A 21345-nucleotide genomic window follows, 5' to 3' on the forward strand; every position below is an offset into this window, starting at 1 on the left:
CCACCAGATGTGGATTGTCATCTGCCAGGCTGCCTGCCACCAGATGTGGACTGTCACTTACCATGCTGCCTGCCACCAGATGTGGATTGTCACTTGCCACATTGCCTGCCACCAGATGCGGATTGTTGCTTGCCACATCACATGCCACAGATATGGATTGTCACTTGCCACATCACCTGCCACCAAATGTGAAATGTCACCTGCCATGTCACCTGCTATCAGATGCAGATTGTCACTTGCCACATTGCCTGCCACCAGATGTGGATTGTCACTTGCCACGTCGCCTGCCACCAGATGCGAATTGTTACATGCCACAGATATGGATTGTCACTTGCCACATCACCTGCCACCAAATGTGAAATGTCACCTGCCACATCGCCTGCTATCAGATGCGGATTGTCACTTGCCATGTTGCCTGCCAGTGCCACCAGATGTGGATTGTCACTGCATTGATGGCAGCACTGGTCCATTTACCACAGAGGCAGGCCTCTGCTCAGTGGTCGGTTCTGAGTGAGGGCAGGAGAGCGGTGATGCTGGGTGGGCAGTGAGAGGTGATGTCACACTTCTTATACACTTACTATCCTTAACCATATCTTCCCTATAGGAAGTTATCAAGTATACTTTTTCAATTGTTGGGCTGACCATATGTGGGAATTCCTGCAGCACCTATTGGCTCATCCGGCCCATATTTCTCATGCTCTGGATTTTGGCTACTTTACATCCAGCCACATATCCTTATCTTATACTGCAATGGCATCCTTTGCACAGGCTGTAGTTACTCTGCCTTCCCCCTGCGTATTGGCATTGATCAGCTCAGGTATGCAAGATAATATGTGTTTTCTCCATTGTTATGTCATTGATCAGACGATTATCCAATCTCTGTATAAAGCCATTTTAACTTGATTGCATTTCTATACTGACAATTAATTATGTTTACCTTATAGAATAATTGTGCTATAGATGACACAAAAAGCCTTTGAAGAAGAACAGTTAGTCTGAAACATGTCAGGCGTCATTCTATACAGCCACCTGTACTAATTTTCTGCTGCTCTATTGTCAGCAGTTATCATGTTTGCGACTATGTCATTGATTTTATACCTTATTGTAATATTATCTTTGTATAAATCTGGTCTGTCCTCAAAATCCTGAGGGGTATGCTGTGCCTTGAGCACTAGGCCTTTTTCGCTTTGTTTGCTTACCGGATTGGCCAGACCAGCACATACATGCACCACCACTCCACTTCTCCTTCACCTCCAACATTGAAGAGACCCGGCTGTGAAGGCGAAAGAGCGGGGGTGGGTGGAGAGAGATGTCATCCGTGCTTGCCCGTCTGCCCACTTCTGTCATCCGCTTGACTCTCTCATGCCCCCCACCACACCCCGGCCATGGCCTGGTGGTTGGGGACCCCTGCTGTAAAATATCTATAGTTATGGAAATGCCCTGTTAGGCCTGTATTTGACTTCTCAAGTGCAGCAGAGACCAGATCTTAAGGCCTTGTTCACATTTGGGTGATTAGAAATCGCAGGCAGAATCGGCACACTTCTGGTCATGATTCCAAATCACAGCAAAACATTTATCCTGAATGGCACTCTAAATGCGGTGTGATTTAGCCATGATTGTTACGCAACAAAACACTTGTTTTGGTTCCTGAGCTTCTTTGTCGTGACAAATGCGTATAAGGCAGCCCATTCAAGTGAATGAGCTGCCCTATACGTGACATGTGGAATCGCATGAGAATCACCCCCACACACAAATTGCGGGCGGGAATGCGATGCGCAGTGTGAACGGGGCCTGAGTTAAGTCTATGTGTTCACCTTAAGTGACAACTTGGTTCTTTTGTGAGTGGCAAAGAAATAAAATATAAAAGAGTCTGCTTAGCCTACTTAAACATCCAAAGGTGCACCCCCAAATGAAACATGTATAGAACTCCTACACTAAGATTGGATTGGCAAGAACGGGTCGCATTGCAGGGCTGTGTGTGAAATGCGCTTTGGTACAACTCAATACAGATTTATAGACCGCTAGAATTTTCCCCTTATTTATTTTATTTTCTTCAAATTCTTTTTTTTTTAATTAGATTGCAGTCTAGGTGCTAGTTACTTAGGTGTAGATGTTGTTTTGTAATTTAAATAACAATGGAATGTAAGAATCCTAAAAATACTAATAATTGAAATACAGGAAAAAACAGGGCATTACTTGTTGCTTTTGTGGGTAACTATGTATATATTATAATATCACAGTATTTCCAAAAATTAAAGAACAGGAAAAGGATGTTCAGCTGAGTAGGACTGTGCCCTATTCCTAGGGTGCCTCCCTCACTGTAGGCGAACAAGAGATACTTGAACTATAGGTTCTATGAGAGCTAACAAACTGTGTCTAGAGTGAAATAAGGAAAGCAATGATAGGAGACATATTTTTATACCTGCAACAGTATTTTGCAAGTATTTTGTAACAAACTCCAGGCAGATATACTAAAGCACCATTAGGTCCACAAAAGGCATTTTTAAAATGCAACTAGTGTATGCAACGGAATACCGTATATCGTCTTCATCAGGGCTGAACTTACCATAGGGCTTGACTGGGCTCAAGCCCATGGGTCCTGCCCAATAGGGGGCCCCGCGGGCCCCAGCCGAGTGTACTCGGCTATACTTGGTTAGTTCCGCTCACAGTCACGCCTAGTCCCGCCCTATGATGGGCATAACACAGGGACTGGGCATGACTGTGAGCGGAGCTAGCCGAGTACACTCGGCTAGCGGAGGCGCTTGGCTCCACTCAAAGTCACGCCCAGTCCCGCCATTGGACCTGCGTTATGTCCATCATATGGCAGGACTGGGCGGGACTGCGAGAGGACGCTGTGCAAGGCTGCATTGATGAGCATTTAAATGTTTTTTCCTTAAATAGTTTTTTTCCTTAAAATTCCTTAAACTCTTATCTTGAGGTTTGCTGATTGGTTATTGGCAGGTACGTAGTGCCTCATTTACTGCCGTTGAGAAAACCTGTCTGCATTAGACAGTGATGTAATGGCGGACAAATGGTATCAGAGTGGCGCGCTTAAAAGAAAACTAAAGGTTTAAAGTAATGTATAGAAGGTAGGGCCCGAAAGTGACTCAAGCCCAGGGGCCCCCACCACCCTAAGTCCTGCCCTGCTGAGGTGGCGTTTCTTTGGATTCAGGTCCATGTCCCCCCAAGATACACAGACTCTGGGAACCCTGTATATGCCATATTAGAAATAGTGGCTAATTCATAATGCTGGGACATATAGGGGGTCATTTACTATAGCGCTAATTCGCGCAAATTGCCGCGAATTAGCGCTAATTCGTGGCAATTTAGCGCTGGTGAGAAAATACTCCCAAAATCGAATTTACTATAGCTCCCTGAAACTAAATAGCACCCAAACCCTTACTCTGCTAAAACCTAGAGAATTGCACATGGAAATAATGTTTAGAGCATGATATAATTACCTAAATGGTACTGAAATATGCGGTATATTATTTAAAGATTATCTGCTTTTAAACTGTGTGAAAAAGTGATTTCTACACTGAAATATCTTTTAAAGTCTGAAAAGTGAAAAATTCCCCGTTTTGGACAACTAGGTGCCAACACAACTGAGCATGCTCAGACCTGAAAATAACTCTCATTTTAACTCAAGTGTCTTTTTTACCTGGAGCTATAGTAAATACCAACATGAGAGCTAATTAGAGAGCATTTTTTGGAAGTTAAAATCTGCTCTAATTTAGTCCAAATAAAGTTTCAGTCATTGATTCTAATGGAACAATTCTAACTTTCACAAAAAAAAAAAACCTTTTAATGTTGAGATGAAATGTATCTTTCTGTGAAATAAATTTTCCTTTGCAACATTGTTGCTTCTACTTAAAATATTTTGATTTTAAGAATGCTACAATGTGGAATGTTTTGATGTTTTGGTAAAATATATTTTTCTCTGTCACTTTCACTTGTTACTCTCCATCTCACAACAATCTTTACCCCAAACTCACACAGGAGTCTTTACAATCCACAAACAATACCATTGCTAATGAAAATTTAAAATGAATCACAATTTTTTGTGCTTTTTATTATTTTAAGTTTTCATAATTTGAGCCCAAAAAATGTGATATGTGTACCAACATCAGAAATCAAAATGTAATTCCCAAAATTTGAGGGTAATATTCTACTCTCACCCACAAAAAAACACCAAATATCACAGAATAAATCAAGAATAACTCTTGAGTAATGTAATTCCATCACTTGTATGTCCAAAGAAATGCAGTATTTATGTGTTTTTATGTGTAGTTATGTGTAGGAGGGTCTCACATGTGGCAGCTCTGTGGCTTAGAGGTTAGAACTTCTGCTTAGTATCTCTGAGGGTCTGGGTTCAAATCCCAACCATGGTACTTCATGTAGAGAAGTTGTTTCATCTCCCAGGTCCTTTAACTATGTCTAAATGTAGTATTTATGTGTAGGAGGGTTCCACCACCATTGTAAGTCTTTTCCAGATACACTATATAGCCAAAAGTATAGCCAATAGCCTGCCTTTACACACACATGAACTTTAATGGGAGCCCACTCTTAGTCCATAGGGTTAAAATTTGATTTGGCCCACCCTTTACAGCTAGAACAGCTTCTAGGAAGGCTGTCCACAAGGTTTAGTGTGCCTATGGGAATGTTTGATCATTCTTCCAGAAGTGCATTTGTGAGACCAGGCACTGATGTTGGATGAGAAGGCCTGGCTCGCAGTCTCTACTCTAATTCAGCCAAAGGGTGTTCTATCAGGTTGAGGCCAGGACTCTGTGCAGGCCAGTCAAGTTTCTCCACCCCAAACTTGCTCATCCATGTCTTTATGGACCTTGCTTTGTGTACTGGTGTGCAGTCATGTAGGAACAGGAAGGGGCCATCCCCAAACTGTTCCCACAAAGTTGGGAGCATGAAATTATCCAAAATGTCTTGGTATGCTGATGCCTTAAGAGTTCCCTTATCTGAAACTAAGAGGCCAAGCCCAACCCCTGAAAAACAACCCCACATCATAATCCCCCCTCCACCAAATGATTTGTGCAATCATAGTGCACAAAGCAAGGTCCATAAAGACATAGATGAGTGATTTTGGGGTGGAGGAATTTGACTGGCCTGCACAGAGTCCTGACCTCAACACAACAGAACACCTTGGGGATGAATTAGAGCGGAGACTGTAGGTCAGGCCTTCTCATCCAACATCAGTGCCTGACCTCACAAATGCACTTGGAAGAATGGTCAAACATTCCCATAGACACACTCCTAAACCTTGTTGACAAGAAGAGTTGAAGCTGTTATAGCTGCAAAGGGTGGGCCAAATGAGTTTTGAATCCAATACTAATACTGGGATGCCATTACAGTTCATGTGTGTTTAAAGGCAGGCATCCCAATACTTAGGCCAATCTACTGTATATTGCTTGTGACACTAAGCATGGCTATGGACTTAGGGCTGGTTCACATCACAGAAATGCAGAGAACATGTGTGAGGCTGCCTGGTGGCTAAGTGGGTAGAAGTTCTGTCTAGCAGCACCTGGGATGTTGGTTCAATTCCCCAACATGCTAATGCTTGTGTTGAAGTTTATATGTTCTCCCTGTGTGGGTTTCTCACCACAATCCAGACATGCTGGCATGTTATTTGTCTCCTGTCGAAATAGGTTCTAATGTAAGAAAGTTAATTTTGGACTTTAGATTGGAAGCTCATTGCAGCCAGGGACTGATGTAATGTTTATTAGCACTAATCATGCCCAGGGACTTGGACATTTCAAATTTTAGGGTTTACACTGCACAGGTACATATGCTTAGAAAACTGTTGCTTTGTTTATGTGGATGCAAATGGACTTTGATCTTTGTCCTGTAGTTGGAGATTTGATGCACATAGCCAAGGCTAACACAGTTGCAAATACTATTATGTGTTTCTGCTCATCAGGTGCAATCACTTTAAACATACATGAAGAGACAGATTGAAAGATACTGGTGGGCGTGTACTTCTATTGGGTGTATCAGTGTGCTAACAATACAACTTCTCTTATATAAAGGCCTGCAGTAGGGGGATTCGTTTGTCCTGAGAAGGTCAGGTTTTTTGTTGTGAGATGTGGGGGGAGAAGGAATGATATTGGGAGAGTTGATGAAATTCTTGTGCATTTTTTCAATCAAAAGTGGGTTTATGTGGCCATGCTGTCAATGTTGTGTGTGTATTGTTCCTGTCTGATCATGCAAACATCGTTTAGAAGCATCTGCTGACCTACTCTTTTTGATCTTGTTTAATCGTGTACACCGAAATGCAACTTCCAGCAGAACATGGTCACCAATGTATGTATGTGTGGAGTGTGGGCTGGTGGTGGGTGTTTTGAGTACGTCTTTTGTAATATTATGTGGGAATGCTTTGTAAGAATGACTGTTAAGTATGTTTCTATAATCTTACAGATAATAATGTGATGTGTTGCCCGCTATACACTGAAATTAAAGCTGTGTTCACTCTAAGGTTTTGTCTAATTTTAGATTGTAAGCTCCTATGAGCAGGGCCCTTAAAATTCCATTGCTAAATGTAGCACCATATATCCTGTCCACATTTTTTTGAAGCTAGTAAATGTAAATTTATTTTTTTTCTGCTGGTAAAATAAAAGTACATTATTGAGCTTTTGTTGGGGGGGGTGTGTGTGTGTGTGTTTTTTTTCTTCTACTTTTCTTTCTCTTTAGTTTTTGTGGGTGGTGGTTTTGGGAAAGTGCAATATCTCTTATATTTTATTTCAATATGTATTTGTGCACCAAAAAACTAATCTCTTTGCCCTGGTTCACATGCTACTTTGAAATTGCGCTACTTCACTTGAAGTAGCACGATTTCAAAGTAGCAAGGTCAGCGTGATTTCAGGTGGCTTCATACACAAATGTCTATTGAAGTCGCACCTGAAATCAGCAAAAGTAGTGCAGGAACTATTTTAGCAAATTGGTACGGTGCCACAAAAAAATGTTGCATCGACTGGAACAGTGCCATTGCCAATAGTCATGCGATTTGATCTCTCAAATCGCATGACCAATCGCTCCAATGTAAACCTAGGCTTCTGCACAACTGCAAGTTATATATAAAGATTCTACCTTTATCATTAACAGCTGTGGAGAATTGCAGGTAATGAATTCAGCTGGTGGATAGGCAGTGTTTGAATGTGTCAGCTCTGATTCACATTGGTGTGATTTGACATGTCAAATCTGTGGCAAATGCACTGTTCTAATTGGTGCGATTTGTATTGATATTGGTGCAGAAACCTGCACCGATGTCTCTGATGTTGCCCCCACAGTCGGGACTGACATGCAGGAATGAAATTGTGTGAGTTCAGCTGAACGATTTCCTCCCTCTGTCAGTGTGAACCAGGGCTCAAACTGGGCCTTTTGCCTTTGTAATTCACCTGCTGCTAACCCAGGGACACCATTTCTTATCAAACTCCCTTAAGTTTGCCTTCAAATATATGTAGAAATACAGATTTGCATATCTGAAAATAAAAAATACTAATCATGGTTGAGATCAAATATTCGCAGCTGCAATCAAAAGCGTGGTTTCACCTTCTGACCTGGAAATTAGTCATTGTACGCACCCGGAAGTTCCTGTGCTGGTCAGGATCTCCATCTAGGTGGACATGGCGAGGTCTCTTTAGCAGAGAGGAGATGCTGCTTATTGGCCGGGTAAGTGTAGGATATGTACTTGTACTTAATCAATGCGGGGGTGGATGTCATAGTTAGATTTGGTGTGGGTGGGGTTCATTGATTTGTTTGGCATCACCACACATTTGCTTCCATCCCATGTGCACACATCACTTCCTGCATTTGTTCTGCTGATGTAAATCAGTAAGGACTATGCAAGTATAAATGAGAGCTCCTTTTATTAAAATATATATGACTTGTTTCACAGCTGGGCGAATTTTCCAGCAAATTTGGACCTCTGAGTTGCATGACAAGTTGTACCCCGTGATTCTCAATGATAACCATTCATATCTGTGCTACTTTAAGTTGCACCAACTTCAAAGTAGTCCCTGTACTACTTTGGTGTGACTTGAGGTATATCGGGTACAATATCACACCGGCATTCCCAGAAATTGGGGCCAAGTTGCAGTGGTAAAGTGGCAGAAAAATAGTGTGACTTTCAGGTCGCAGCAGTGTGAATGAGATTCAAGGATAACACCTTTGAATTTGGCCCTATTGTCACTTGTGCATCCTGAAAGTGTAGCAAATTCGTCCCTGCACTACCTTGGTTTGACTTTGATGCAATTTGAGGTCCATACACCACAAGATTACACAGACATTGCTTCAAGTCATGACAAAGCTGTGCAATTTTAAGGTTGCACAAGTGCAAATGGGGCCTTATTCAAAGGTGTTATCAATTAATCACATTAGGTTACTTTCCCACTTGGGTGACTTTTCATGGAGCTTTGGACCTCAGAGTCACATGAAAAGTTGTCCCCCTTGATTTCCATGCATATTTATTAGAGCTGCACAATTAATCGTCATCGTGATTTTTTCCCCTTTACGATCTTGAAAAAAGCGTTTCACGATTCTTGCTATGCAAAGAACTCTCTCTGCTCTTCTGAAGCCACAGCCGAAAAACCAGGAAGTCTGCCAAGAATTAGAACATTCTTTATCAGTGAACTTAACTAGAAACCTTGTAACAATTTGTCAATGAAATAGACTTCTGTGTAAGTGAGGAAAGTTTAACTACTTAAACACTTAACATTTTTCTGACATTTGTTGGTTTCAGGTTAAAATCATTTTTTTTTTTGCTAGAAAATTACTTAAAGCCCCCCAACATTATATATATTTTTTTAGTAGAGACCCTAGAGAATAAAATGGTGGTTGTTACAATATGTTATGTCACACTGTATTTTCGCCTTTCAAATGCAATTTTTTTGGAAAAAATTACTTTAATGAATTAAAAAAAAAAAAAAAGAAAAGTTAGCCCAATTTCTTGTGGGATAATGTGAAAGATTTTACGTCGAGAGAATCGTGATCTTTTTATTCTAAGCAAAAAAATTGTGATTCTCATTTTGGCCAGAACCGTGCAGCTCTAATATCTATGCAACTTCAGCCATGTTCACATAGGTCTGAATTGACATGTCAAATTGTAGGCCAAATCGGCGCCTATTGATGGCAATGGAACTGTCCGAATTTGTGCGACGCCACAACGATTCCCAAAAGTAGTTCCTGCACTACTTTGGGCGACTTCAGGGGACGATTTCTTACCTCCCAACTTTTTGAGATGGGTATAAGGGACACCTATTAGCAAAAGTAGGTAGGCATAGGACACCTTCTTAAAGGAGAACAGTTGGGACCTATGTGATTTCACTAGACATCTGTGCAGGAAAGGCACTGATGTCTCTGAAATCGCTGACAAAGTCGGGCTGAGTCGCACTTGTGCAACTTTGGACATCAGAGTCGCATGATAAGTCATACCCCATGATTTTCAATGTGTACCATTCATATCTGTGCGACTTCAAGTAACACTGACTTCAACATAGTCCCTGTACTACTTTGGTCTGACTTTGATGCGAGTTGAGGTCCATAGACCTCAAGTTTACACAGGCATTCCCTGGAATTGCGGCAAAATTGCTGATGCAAAATCGTGGGAAAGTTGCGTGTCTTTCCCTGCGACTCCTGCGTCCATAGACCTCAAGATTACACAGGCATTGCTTAAAGTCACATTAAAATCTCGCAATTTTCAGGTCGCATAAGTGTGAAAGGTGCCTAAGTCACTGTGCTGAGTACTATTTTATACCTAGAATATAAAGTAGTCCCACCATCAAACACTAGTAAACATATGTTCTCAATATAATTGTGCTCAAATGGCTGAAAATCACACAGATGGTATTACCTACTGAAAGCTTGCATTGTACTCAGCAGCATATGCTGAAAAGAGGCAAATGCCTATTAGCCAATGCCACATCGGCATGAGCATGGTTGTTACTATAATATTAATGCCTGAAATGCAAAACATTATTGTATAGACTCAAACATTAGTAAATGTATTTTCTCTAGGTATGTGCTCAGCTCTGTAGCATAGCGGTATACCCTGCTGCCCCCAAAAGTTCAAGCCATGAATTCAAATCCCACTGACAGCATCACCTCCTGGAAGTGTGCATTGTACTCAGAAGCATAATTAGCCAAAGCACATCAGCTTGCTTTATTCCATATTTTAACTCTTCAAATGCATGCAATGGTATGTACTTATTCAATAATATTATGGTGTGGAATTCCAAAATTCAAGGAAAAAAATGTCGTAGGGTCCCCCCAGTACATACCAGGCCCTATGGACTTTAAGGGGAACCCCACACCAAAATGTAAAATAAATTTGATGTGGGGCCCCCCAAAATCCATACCAGACCCTTATCCGAGCATGCAGCCTGGAGGTCAGGATAGGGGGGGACGAGTGAGCACCCTCCCCTTCTGAACCTTACCAGGCCACATGCCCCAAAGCACCTTTTCCCCATGTTGATGGGGACAAGGGCCTCTTCCCGACAACCCTGGTCGGTGGCTGTCGGTCTGCAGGCAGGGGGTTTATCAGAATCTGGAAGCCCCCTTTAAAAAGGGGGCTCCCAGATCCTGCCCCCTATGTGAATAGGTATGGGGTACATTTTATCCCTACCCATTCACCAAAAAAAGCAGTGAAATGTAAAAAAATCAATAGCCGGTTTTTGACAAGTCCTTTATTGTAAAATAGCTCTGAGCTGTCTTCTTCCCTGAGCCATCTTCTCCAGACGCTGTCTCTCCCTCCTCCATCTTCTCCCCGAGCTGTATTCTCCCAGAGCCGTCTCTCCTGCCGCCGCTATCTTCTCCATCTGCTGTGTTCTTCCGCACAACTGGTTACCCGCTAATAAAAAAAAAAGCTGCTCTTCTTCCATGGTGGTCTTCCTCCGCTGTGTTGTCACCCGCTGTGTGGCGTCTCTTACATAGCCATGGAGCGGACTCTCCGGGTGACATTATCGGATGGCCACAGAAGACCGCCACAAGAAGAGAGGCTTTTGTTTTATTAGTGGGTAACCGGCTGCGCTGAAGAACACATCAGCGGGAGAAGATGGTGGCAGCAGGAGAGACAGCTCGGGGAGAAGAAACATCAAACACTAGTGAATGTATTTTCTATGTATTTTCTATGTATGACTGTGCTACACCCAATAGGCTAGCGGTCAGCACTTCTACCTTGAAGAACTCATGGGTTCAAATACCACAGAGAAATACTAAAAGATTGAATTGGTGATAAAAAAGAAAATGACTATTAGCCAATTAGCCAAAGCAGCATATGCTGAAAATAGGTGAATGCCAATTAGCCAATGCACTTTAAATTTGGCTGATTCTATTATATTAACTCTTCAAATGCATGCAATGATATGTAAGTATTCAATACTATTATGGTGTGAAATTCCAAACACCACACACTAACTAATGGGCAGATTACATTTTTTTGTTTGTTCATTTTAATTCGCTTGTGTGCTGAAAAAATAAACACAGCTGGGGGATGGTAGGTTGGCTGGTATTTGAACTTGTAACGTGAGTGCTGTGGAGACATCTGAGCAGACTACTAAGCCATTGTGCTAAGTATGAGACCTGCATAATAGTGTAGTATGATTAAAGAATGAATATAAATAATTACCACTTTATAGTCACCTAAATTAAAAAATAAAAAACATACAACAAATAGGTAACCTAAATGTTTAATACATGTAACTTTACAGAATAGCAGCCATTACTATGTAATAATCATTCATAACTGCATTAGTTAGCAAAAGAAGGAAAAAAACTAGGAATACTAATTGCAACATACATCAATAGATGCACACGAGGTAGAGCACATCTCACATAAAAAGGTTTCTTTCACATACATGGAACACTAGTAAAAGTATTTTGTATATATGATTGTGCTCAGCCCAATAGGCTAGCAGTTAGCACCTTTACCTTCAAAAATTCAGGTATTGAAAGACTCATGGGTTCAAATCCCACAGAAGAATCCTTAAAGATTACTATTGGTGGAGAAAAGGAGAATTACTGTTAGCCAGTTAGCCAATTAGCCAAAGCAGCATACAGTGAATGCCAAGTAGCCAATACACTTTAATGTGGTTGATATTATTGTATTAACTCTTCAAATGCTTGCAATGGTATGTAAGTGTTCACTAATATTATGGTGTGAATCTCCAAACACCACACACTAGCTAACAAGCAGTTTACATTTGATAAACTTTATTGTATAGTATATAACACATCAAACACTAGTAAAAGTATTTTGTATGTATAATTGTGCTCAGCCCAATAGGCTAGCAGTTAGCACCTCAACCTTCATGCATTCAGGTATTGAAAGACTCATGGGTTCAAATCCCACAGAAAAATCCTAAAAGATTGCATTGGTGGGAAAAGGAGAATGCCAATTAGTCAAAGCAACACAAATATATATATATATACTGAAAATAGGTAATTGCCAAATAGCCAATGCACTTTAATGTGAATGATTTTATTGTATTAACTCTTTAAATGCTTGCAATGGTATGTAAGTATTCAATTATATTATGATGTGACATTCCAAACACCACACACTAGCTTAAAGGGGAGTTTACATTTCTTTGTTTGTTTATTTTAATTCACTTATGCACTGAAAAAATAAACACAGCTGGTGGATGGTAGGTTGGCTGTTGTTTGAACTCATACCATGAGTGGTGTGGAGATATCCAAGCAGACCACTAAGCCATTGTGCTAAGTACAAGACCTGCATAATAGTGTAGTATTATTAAAGAATGAACATAAATAATTACTGCTTTATAGTCAACTAAATTATTAAATAATAAATCAAAAACATGAAAAAAACAACATACAACAAATAGGTAACCTAAATGATTAATACATGTAACTTTACAGAATAGCAGACATTACTATGTAATAATCATTCAGAACTGCATTTCTTAGCAAAAGAAGGAAAAAAAAAACTAGGAATACTAATTGCAATATAAATCAATAGATGCAGGGGAACTAGAGCACATCTCTGATAAAAATGTTTCTTTCACATACATGGATCATGGCTACAGTACAGTGCTATATAACAACTTGATAAGAATTGGCATTTGTATATACGCGGAAGCGCTAATTAGCGGCAATTTAGAATTTACAAACGTTTGTTCCCCGCATATATCGCTAATTTTCATGCGCAAATTCGCCGTTTTGTTTCCATTTGGCTAAAATGGGCGCTATTATTTGCCATAGTGCCCAGTACTTCCTGGAGTTATAGTAAACGACCCCCACAGTGTTAGGAGATGCTGATGTCAACTCCAGCCACCTGTCTGTCTGTTGTCTGCTATAATGTAAATTAGTCTAGTATGACTTGTCACAGCTTCTAAGAGTCTGTCACCCAATGTTGTTTGTGCTAATTAACCCTACAATTGTATGAAGGAGTTCTGTGTTGAGATGTATGATAATGTGTATTGTAGTTAGGGAGTCACATCGGCTGCTTTAAGGGATTAGTTAATTAGCTTGTTAATTTACGTTTCTGGTTACAGGTGTATTGTTAGAGTAATATGAGCAGGAGGTAGGAACCTCTTCTTTAACTGTATATAAGACTTGTATTCTTGTTCTAATAAACGTTCTGATGTTTTACCCTACACTGAGTTATGACTAGTGAATGGGAAAGCTAAGGGGTCTTGGATTGTGTGGTACCGGACAGAGGAGCGATACGGCGGCCAGACTCATCTTGAGTACGGGGTGTTATCTCTCAAACATGGCACTGTTATTTTTTAGTTTTCCATAACAACTGCCTCATCTCTAAAATGTGGATTTGTGATTTGGAAGTGTTTTGGCACTCTGCCTTGACATGTTGTGAAGCTTTGTACACAATACATTGTGGTACTGAAAAGAAAATCACAAGCTCTATGACTTGTTTTGCCATTGTCTGGCACTTTGGCTACTACAAAGGTAATAGCTTTAGCTTTTTTTTCAAAATATATACCTTTTAGGAAATTTTAGGTATGGTTTCTGCTACTTCCACTGCCAAGGAATAATGCTAAATTAAACAAAATTATTGCAGATGCTGCAAAACATAGTAGCCCCCAAGCATGTAATTTGAATGTATTTTTAATGTTGTTTTTACAGCTGCCTGAAAATACATTTTCCCTTCTAAATGATAATTAAAGATTTTTTTTTTTACTTCGATACTTGTTCCCCAGGCCACTGCCGAACTCCCTATGCCCCTTATTTGACAACTCCTTGCCTATTAAGATAGAAAATGGCCATTAATAATATCTAACATTCAGCTCCCATTGATGTCAATGGGTTTCAGATTCGGGTTCCGAACTTCATTCAAACCATTCACCCGCATACTTAGGTACCTTCAACTCATCTCTACTCTTTATTGCTTTGTACTTAACATGCTGTACTAATTTACTTGATTCCAAAGTTTAAAGGAATGTGTTTGTATTATAACATCTTTGAAATAAAGTGTTTTGCAATCATTTACAGAGACAAGGTAAAAGAAGATAAACATAGGGTAAATTGTGCTTGTAAAACAGGAAATTCAAACTTGATTTAGAACAGATGTTTTTACTACAATTGAAAGATGAATGCGATATAAACATTGAATTGTCATCTTGCTTCCTAGAATTGCATTTTTACCTACTCACGCGGTACACACCTGTGGCTTTTGTGGCTGTTTAAGTTACTATGTTGCAGTGCATCATTCAGCTATGGATAAGAGCAGCAATGGTTCTTTGATGTGGATTAAAAAGTCTCCAAATGTGCTCATTCTGTTTGCCTACTAAACTGCCTTCCATAGATCAGGGTAAACCACTTTCTTGTGAAGCCTCTAATCGAGAAGCCAAGAAACTTCCCAAAGTAAAAGATGCTATACTACTGATACAATACTGTATATTTAGTTGTTATTAAAGGAAATCTATCACAAGGGAAACATGTATGTATCATTGACTCTTTTTTTTAATCTTCTAGTTGACTAACTTTATCTGTATATTTATATAGTCACTATACTACTTTATGGGACACTATACTACAAAATACTCCCACAAATGTGGGCCATTGATTGCAGCCAAGATTTGTTCATTTGCACACTAAAAAGTAATTTTCCTAACAAATTCATTCAAGACCATGTTGCAAAAATGAATACACCCCAATGAAAGTCTTAGGTGCAAAGCTAAATTTTAGACAGCAAAATCCTAATTAACAAGAATTCAACTACAGGTTAGTCTAATTATTCATTAAACAGGTATCCAGCAGACAGTTGACTATAAAATGGCATTACTCAACAAACAAAACCCCTTCCCATTTCATACTGTCAGAAGTGGCACCACATGGAAGAGAAATGTCACAAGGCCTGAGAAAGAAAATAATTTCTTTACATAAGAAAAGTGAAGGCTACAAGAAGATCAGCAAAGCTTTACTTATCAGTCAGAATACTGTAGCAAACGTGATACAGAAATTTAACAAAGATGGAACTGCAACCATCTCACAGAGACGTCCAGGCCATCCAGGGAAGTTAACACCTTGACAGGAGCGTCTTCTGATGAGAAGGGTTGAAGAAAATTGCCATGCAAGATCATTGCAGTTAGCTAAAGAAGCAGAAAGCCAAACTAGGGTAATTGTTTCCTGTGACACAATACGGCGTACACTGCAGAGGAATGGCATACATGGGTGTCATCCACAAAGAAAGCTACTCTTAAAGCCCATGCACACAAAAAAACGGCCCAGAATTTGCAAAGGCCCGCTCTGAAAAAGAAGACTACTGGGACTCTGTACTCTGGAGTGATGAGATCAAGGTAAATGTTTTTGGAACTGATGGCTTTAAAACTGTATTGCATCACAAAGGTGAGGAGTACAAAGAAAAATGCATGGTGCCTACAGTGAAACGTGGTGGCACTGTCCTGTGGGGCTGCATGAGCGCTGCTGGTGTCAGGGAGCTGCATTTTTATTGATAGTATCATGAATTTACAGATGTACTGTTCTATATTGAAAGAGAAGATGATACCATCACTCAGTGCCCTTGGTCGTTGTGCACCTTTACAAGATGACAATGATCCAAAACACACATCTAAGGCCACTGCTGCATTTCTGAAAAAGAACAGGGTGAAAGTGATTCAGTGGCCAAGTATGTCTCCTGATCTGAACCTAATGGAACACCTATGGGGAATTCTGAAGAGACAAGTTGAGCATAATTCTCCATCCAGCATCCAGGATCTAAAAGAGGTTGTTCTTGAAGAATGGAAAAAGATAGATGTTGCAATATGTCGCCAACTTGTTAATTCCATGCCTGGATGACTTAGTGCTGTCCTTATGAATCATGGAGGTCATACAAAATAGTAGATGTAGTAGTTGTGGGGTGTATTATTTTTCCATCAACTCATTTGAGTAAATCTGAAGATTTTGTAATCTTAATTATATTTTTAACCTTACTTTCATATACGGAGCTAAACAAATGTTCTATACAACTCAGTTTTGTAAAAATTTCGGAAATTGTTTGTGTTCATTGAGATATTGATTAAAATCTTACTTTTCTAAAGTGGCGTACTCATTTATGGTGGCCACTGTATATGTATGTATATTCGTGTATATATATATATATATATATATATATATATATATCTATCTATCTATGTATATAGATATATATATTTATGCAGTGCCTTGAAAAAGTATTCATACCCCTTGGAATTTTCCACATTTTGTCATGTCACAACCAAGTGTATTTTATTGGGATTGTATGTGATAGACCAACGCAAAGTGGCACATTATTGTGAAGTGGAAGGAAAATGATAAATGGTTTTTCATTTTTTTTACAAATAAATATGAGAAAAGTGTGGCATGCATTTGTATTCAGCAAATACAAATGCAAACCCCTAACTAAAATCTAATGGAACCAATTGCCTTCAGAAGTCACCTAATTAGTAAATAGAGTCCAGAGTCCATCTGTGTGTAATTTAATCTCAGTATAAAATTAGCTGTTCTGTGAAGCCCTCAGAGGTTTGTTAGAGAACCTTAGTGAACAAACAGCATCATGAAGGCCAAGGAACACACCAGACAGGTCAGGGATAAAGTTGTGGAGATGTTTAAAGCAGGGTTAGGTTATAAAACAATATCTGAAAGTTTAAACATCACATGGAGCACTGTTCAATTCATCATCTGAAAATGGAAAGAATATGGAACAACTGTAAACCTACCTAGACATGGCCATCCACCTAAACTGACAGACCAGACATGAGAGCATTAATCAGAGAAGCAGCCAAGAGGCCCATGGTAATTCTGGAGAAGCTGCAGAGATCCACAGCTCAGGTGGGAGAATCTGAATCTGTCCACAGGACAACTATTAGATGTGCACTCCACAAATCTGGCCTTTATGGAAGAGTGGCAAGAAGAAAGCCATTGTTGAAAAGAAGCCATAAGAAGTCCCATTTCCAGTTTGTGAGAAGCCATGTGGGGGACACAGCAAACATGTAGAAGAAAGTGCTCTGGTCACATTAGACCAAAATGTAACTTTTTGGCCTAAAAGCAAAGCACTATGGGGGTCATTTACTATAGCGCTGCGGCACGAATTAGCGCTAGTCACGCTAATTAGCACTAAAATCTTATTCTCTGTAGCGCTGGTAAAATAATACTCCCAAAATCGAATTTACTATAGTTCCCTGAAAACAAATAGCGCCTGAACCCCTACTCTGCTAAAACCTGGAGCATTGCACATGGAAATAATGTTTAGAGCATGATATAATTGCATAAATGGTACTGAAATATGCGGTATATTTAATGATAATCTGCTTTTAAACTGTGTGGAAAAAATGATTTCTACATTTAAATATCTTTAAAAGTCTGGAAAGAGATAAATTCCCCGTCTCTGTACAACTAGGTGCCAACACAACTGAGCATGCTCATACCTGCAAACAGCTTTCATTTTAGCTCCCATGGATTTTTAACAAGGCGCTATGGTAAATACCAAAATTAGCGCTGGGCTAAAATGCGTTTTTGGAATGAAAATCAACGCTATTATAGTCCAATGCAAGTTTCAGCCATTGATTCTAATGGTACAATTGTAACCTCCCCAAATAAATACTTTTAATGTTGAGATGAAATATATCGTTCCCTGAAATAAATGTTCCTTGCAACAATGTTGCTGCTTCTATTTTGTTTTTTCTCATCTATTTTGTTTTTAAGAATGCTAAAATGTGGAATGTTTTGCTGTTTTGGTAAAATATATTTTTCACTGTCACTTTCACTTGTTACTCCTTATCTCACAAAAATCTTTACCCAAACTCACACAGGTGTCTTTACAAACCACAAACAATACCATTACTGATGCAAATTTAAAATGGATCACAATGTTGTGTGTTTTTTATTATTTCCAAATAATCATAATTTGAGCCCAAAAAATGTGATATGTGTACCAACATCAAAATCAAATCAAAATGTAATTCCCAAAAATCAGAGGGTAACATCACTATTCTACACTCACCCACCAAATATAACAGAATAAATCAAGAAGAATAATGCCCCGTACACACGGTTGGATTTTCCAACGGAAAATGTGCGATCAGAGCATGTTGTCGGAAATTCCGACCGTGTGTGGGCTCTATCGGACATTTTCCATCAGATTTCCCGACACACAAAGTTTTGAGAGCAGGCTATAAAATTTTCCGACAACAAAATCTGATCGCGTCAATTCCGACCGTGTGTGGACAATTCCGATGCACAAAGTGCCACGCATGCTCAGAAGAAATTCCGAGACGGAACCGCTCGGTCTGGTAAAATTAGCGTTCGGAATGGATACAGCACTTTCTTCATGCTGCAATGTTTTAAATTGTTTAATACAGCGCACTCTCTTCTTCTTTATAATGTGAGAAGAATGAAGTAGTTTTGCTGCTCATATTCACACAGACTTCTCACAAACTTCTTTCTTTATTATTTAGCGTGATTCCCTCAAATATTTTGATTTGTGACATCTGACCAAATTTCTTTTTGTTGTTTTATTTTTGTTTTTTGTTTTTTTCAAGGCTGTTTTTTTTTTTTTGGGGGGGGGTTTGTATTTTTTTCAAGGCTGATCTTTGTTTTATTTTAGTTTTAGTTTTACTCCATAATATTTTTGTGTGTGTTTTGTGTGTCAAGTTACCACAACACCATTATTATCTTGTATTATTTAATCTCAAGGAGATTGCTTGGTGTTGGTGTCCCATGTTAATTTCACATTGTATTTTTGAAATGTACCTGAATCCTCACAAACAAACTGTCCTTTTTGAAGGTAAACACACATAGGCGAGTATAATTGAACCAAAAATTCCTTTATTAAGGGCTCAGAACCAAAGAGGGAGGCAACGCTGGAGAAACATCATAAATTGGCGAAGCCTTGGACCCCCAGGGCACACCTAAATTCTTTTACTGCAAAATTGGTGGCCTGAGGAGTCCACATCTAAGGGAGTGCAGTCTGGTCCAGAAGTCCCAGAGATGAAAGCAGCAGATGACATCTATGTCCCCAGGCTGTGGTACTACAAGAGCCTGGATCTTTTGCCAGACCAGACTGAGCCCAGGGCCATCACTCTCTGGTCTTCTTTCCACGCTTCCTTCCCGGCTGTGGCTCTGGTGTTGGAGATGTGGCAGGAGGAGGAGTAGGACCTGGAGGAGGAGGAGGACTATGGGTGAGGTGACAAATGTGGGTAGCACATGTTATTTGACCCCTCAACCCCTTATTGAGAGCTTCCAAAATTAAGGACTCACACAGGAGTCGTTGGCCCTCCTCCATCTGCATCATTTTGCAGGCAGTTATGCCAGCAAAGTCCTCCTCCACACTGTGGGGGCTTCTCAGGGCCTCTGTAGCCTTCCAAAAGAGGCCTATGGCAGCCCCCTCCAGGTTACTCCTCTTCCTGCCACTTTGTTTTTGAAGGTGTAGGGGAGGGACCTGGATATCAGGCAGCCTGCTTGGCCTGGCCACCTCCTGGCTAAGACTTCCCTGTGTATGATAAAGGGACATGGTTTTAGTTTTTGCATCATCAATAACAATCATCATAATCACTCCAAACTAACATCTAGTTAACATCATTGATTGGACAACCATGAAGATTTAGAGGAATGCTATACCTGGCTCAAGCTGGGCTCCTCTAGATGTTGGTGCCTGGAAGGCCCAGGTTGGGCTTCAGAAGCCTCAGCTGGGGGGAAGGAAGCCTGGAAGGAAGATAGGAGAGTGCTGGCCTGGGTTCAGTCTGACCTGCCAGAAAATGCAGTCTGTCATAGTACCACAGCCTGGGGACATAAATGTCATCTGCAGCTCCCGATCTCTGGGAATCCTGGACCTTCTTGTGCTCCCTTAGATAAGTGCTCCTCAGGCCACCAATTAGGATCTTCAAATAGGTGATGTCTGCCGTGGGGATCACCGTCTTCACAAATTCTAACAAATTATCCAGCGCTGCCTTCCTCTTTGTTTGGTTCTTATATTCAGCATGGTTTATCTCCCATAGACAGGGCAGCTCCCTGAACATATCAATGAAGATTGGCATAAAGTCCTTATCTTTCAAGATATCCATTTTCACTGCAAGACACAACACAAGACAAACCCTAATGTCAGCCTAAAGTCTTCTAAACATGTGCAAATACAGGCCTCAATCTAGAAGCAGTATAGGCCCAATGTTAAATCTTACCTTTGCAATCACGATCGGCGCCTCCGTTACTCCTTCCTCCGCTCACAGATCGTACGTACTACACACGCGTGTTACTCTTTATAGACACTGCGCATGCGTGAAACTCCGCCCGCCCCTGACGTTCTTTTTAGTCTATTCCCCGCCCCTTCTCATTCATCGCAGTGGGGAAGAGCACATGGCGGAGTCAGAGCAGGTGTCTGATAATTACACCAACGAGGAGGAGGAAAGCCCGGAGGCAGAAACGTCCCGATCCAGAAGGAGACGATTTAAGGCATCAAATATGTCCTTTGGGGAGATGTTGGAGATGGTGGACATCCTGAAGAAGGCTGACTATGACAGGAAGTATGGACCTTACCCCAACACCAATGTCCGAAAGGCCAAGATCATGGCAAAAGTGGTCAAAAGTCTGCACCGGAATTTCATGGTACGACGATCGAAAGATCAGCTCAGGAAACGGTGGTCGGACCTAAAATTAAGAGAGCATGAGCAGTACAGAAAGATCCGGAGAGTGCTGCAAAAAAGTAAGTAGTTGTGCTGTGTTCCTATTCTTTTTATGTTTTTTACGTTCGTGCTGCTCCATGTGCTTTTCTTAACTGTTATCCAGTTTAAAATGTCAACTTTCATGTTCATGGGCACATTATTCGTTCGAATCAAACATTTGTCTTTCGGCCTATAAAACACCATTGTTTTGGCCATATGCATTTGCCCA

Source organism: Aquarana catesbeiana, linkage group LG01 (assembly GCF_042186555.1).
Source record: "Aquarana catesbeiana isolate 2022-GZ linkage group LG01, ASM4218655v1, whole genome shotgun sequence".
NCBI lineage: Eukaryota > Metazoa > Chordata > Amphibia > Anura > Ranidae > Aquarana > Aquarana catesbeiana.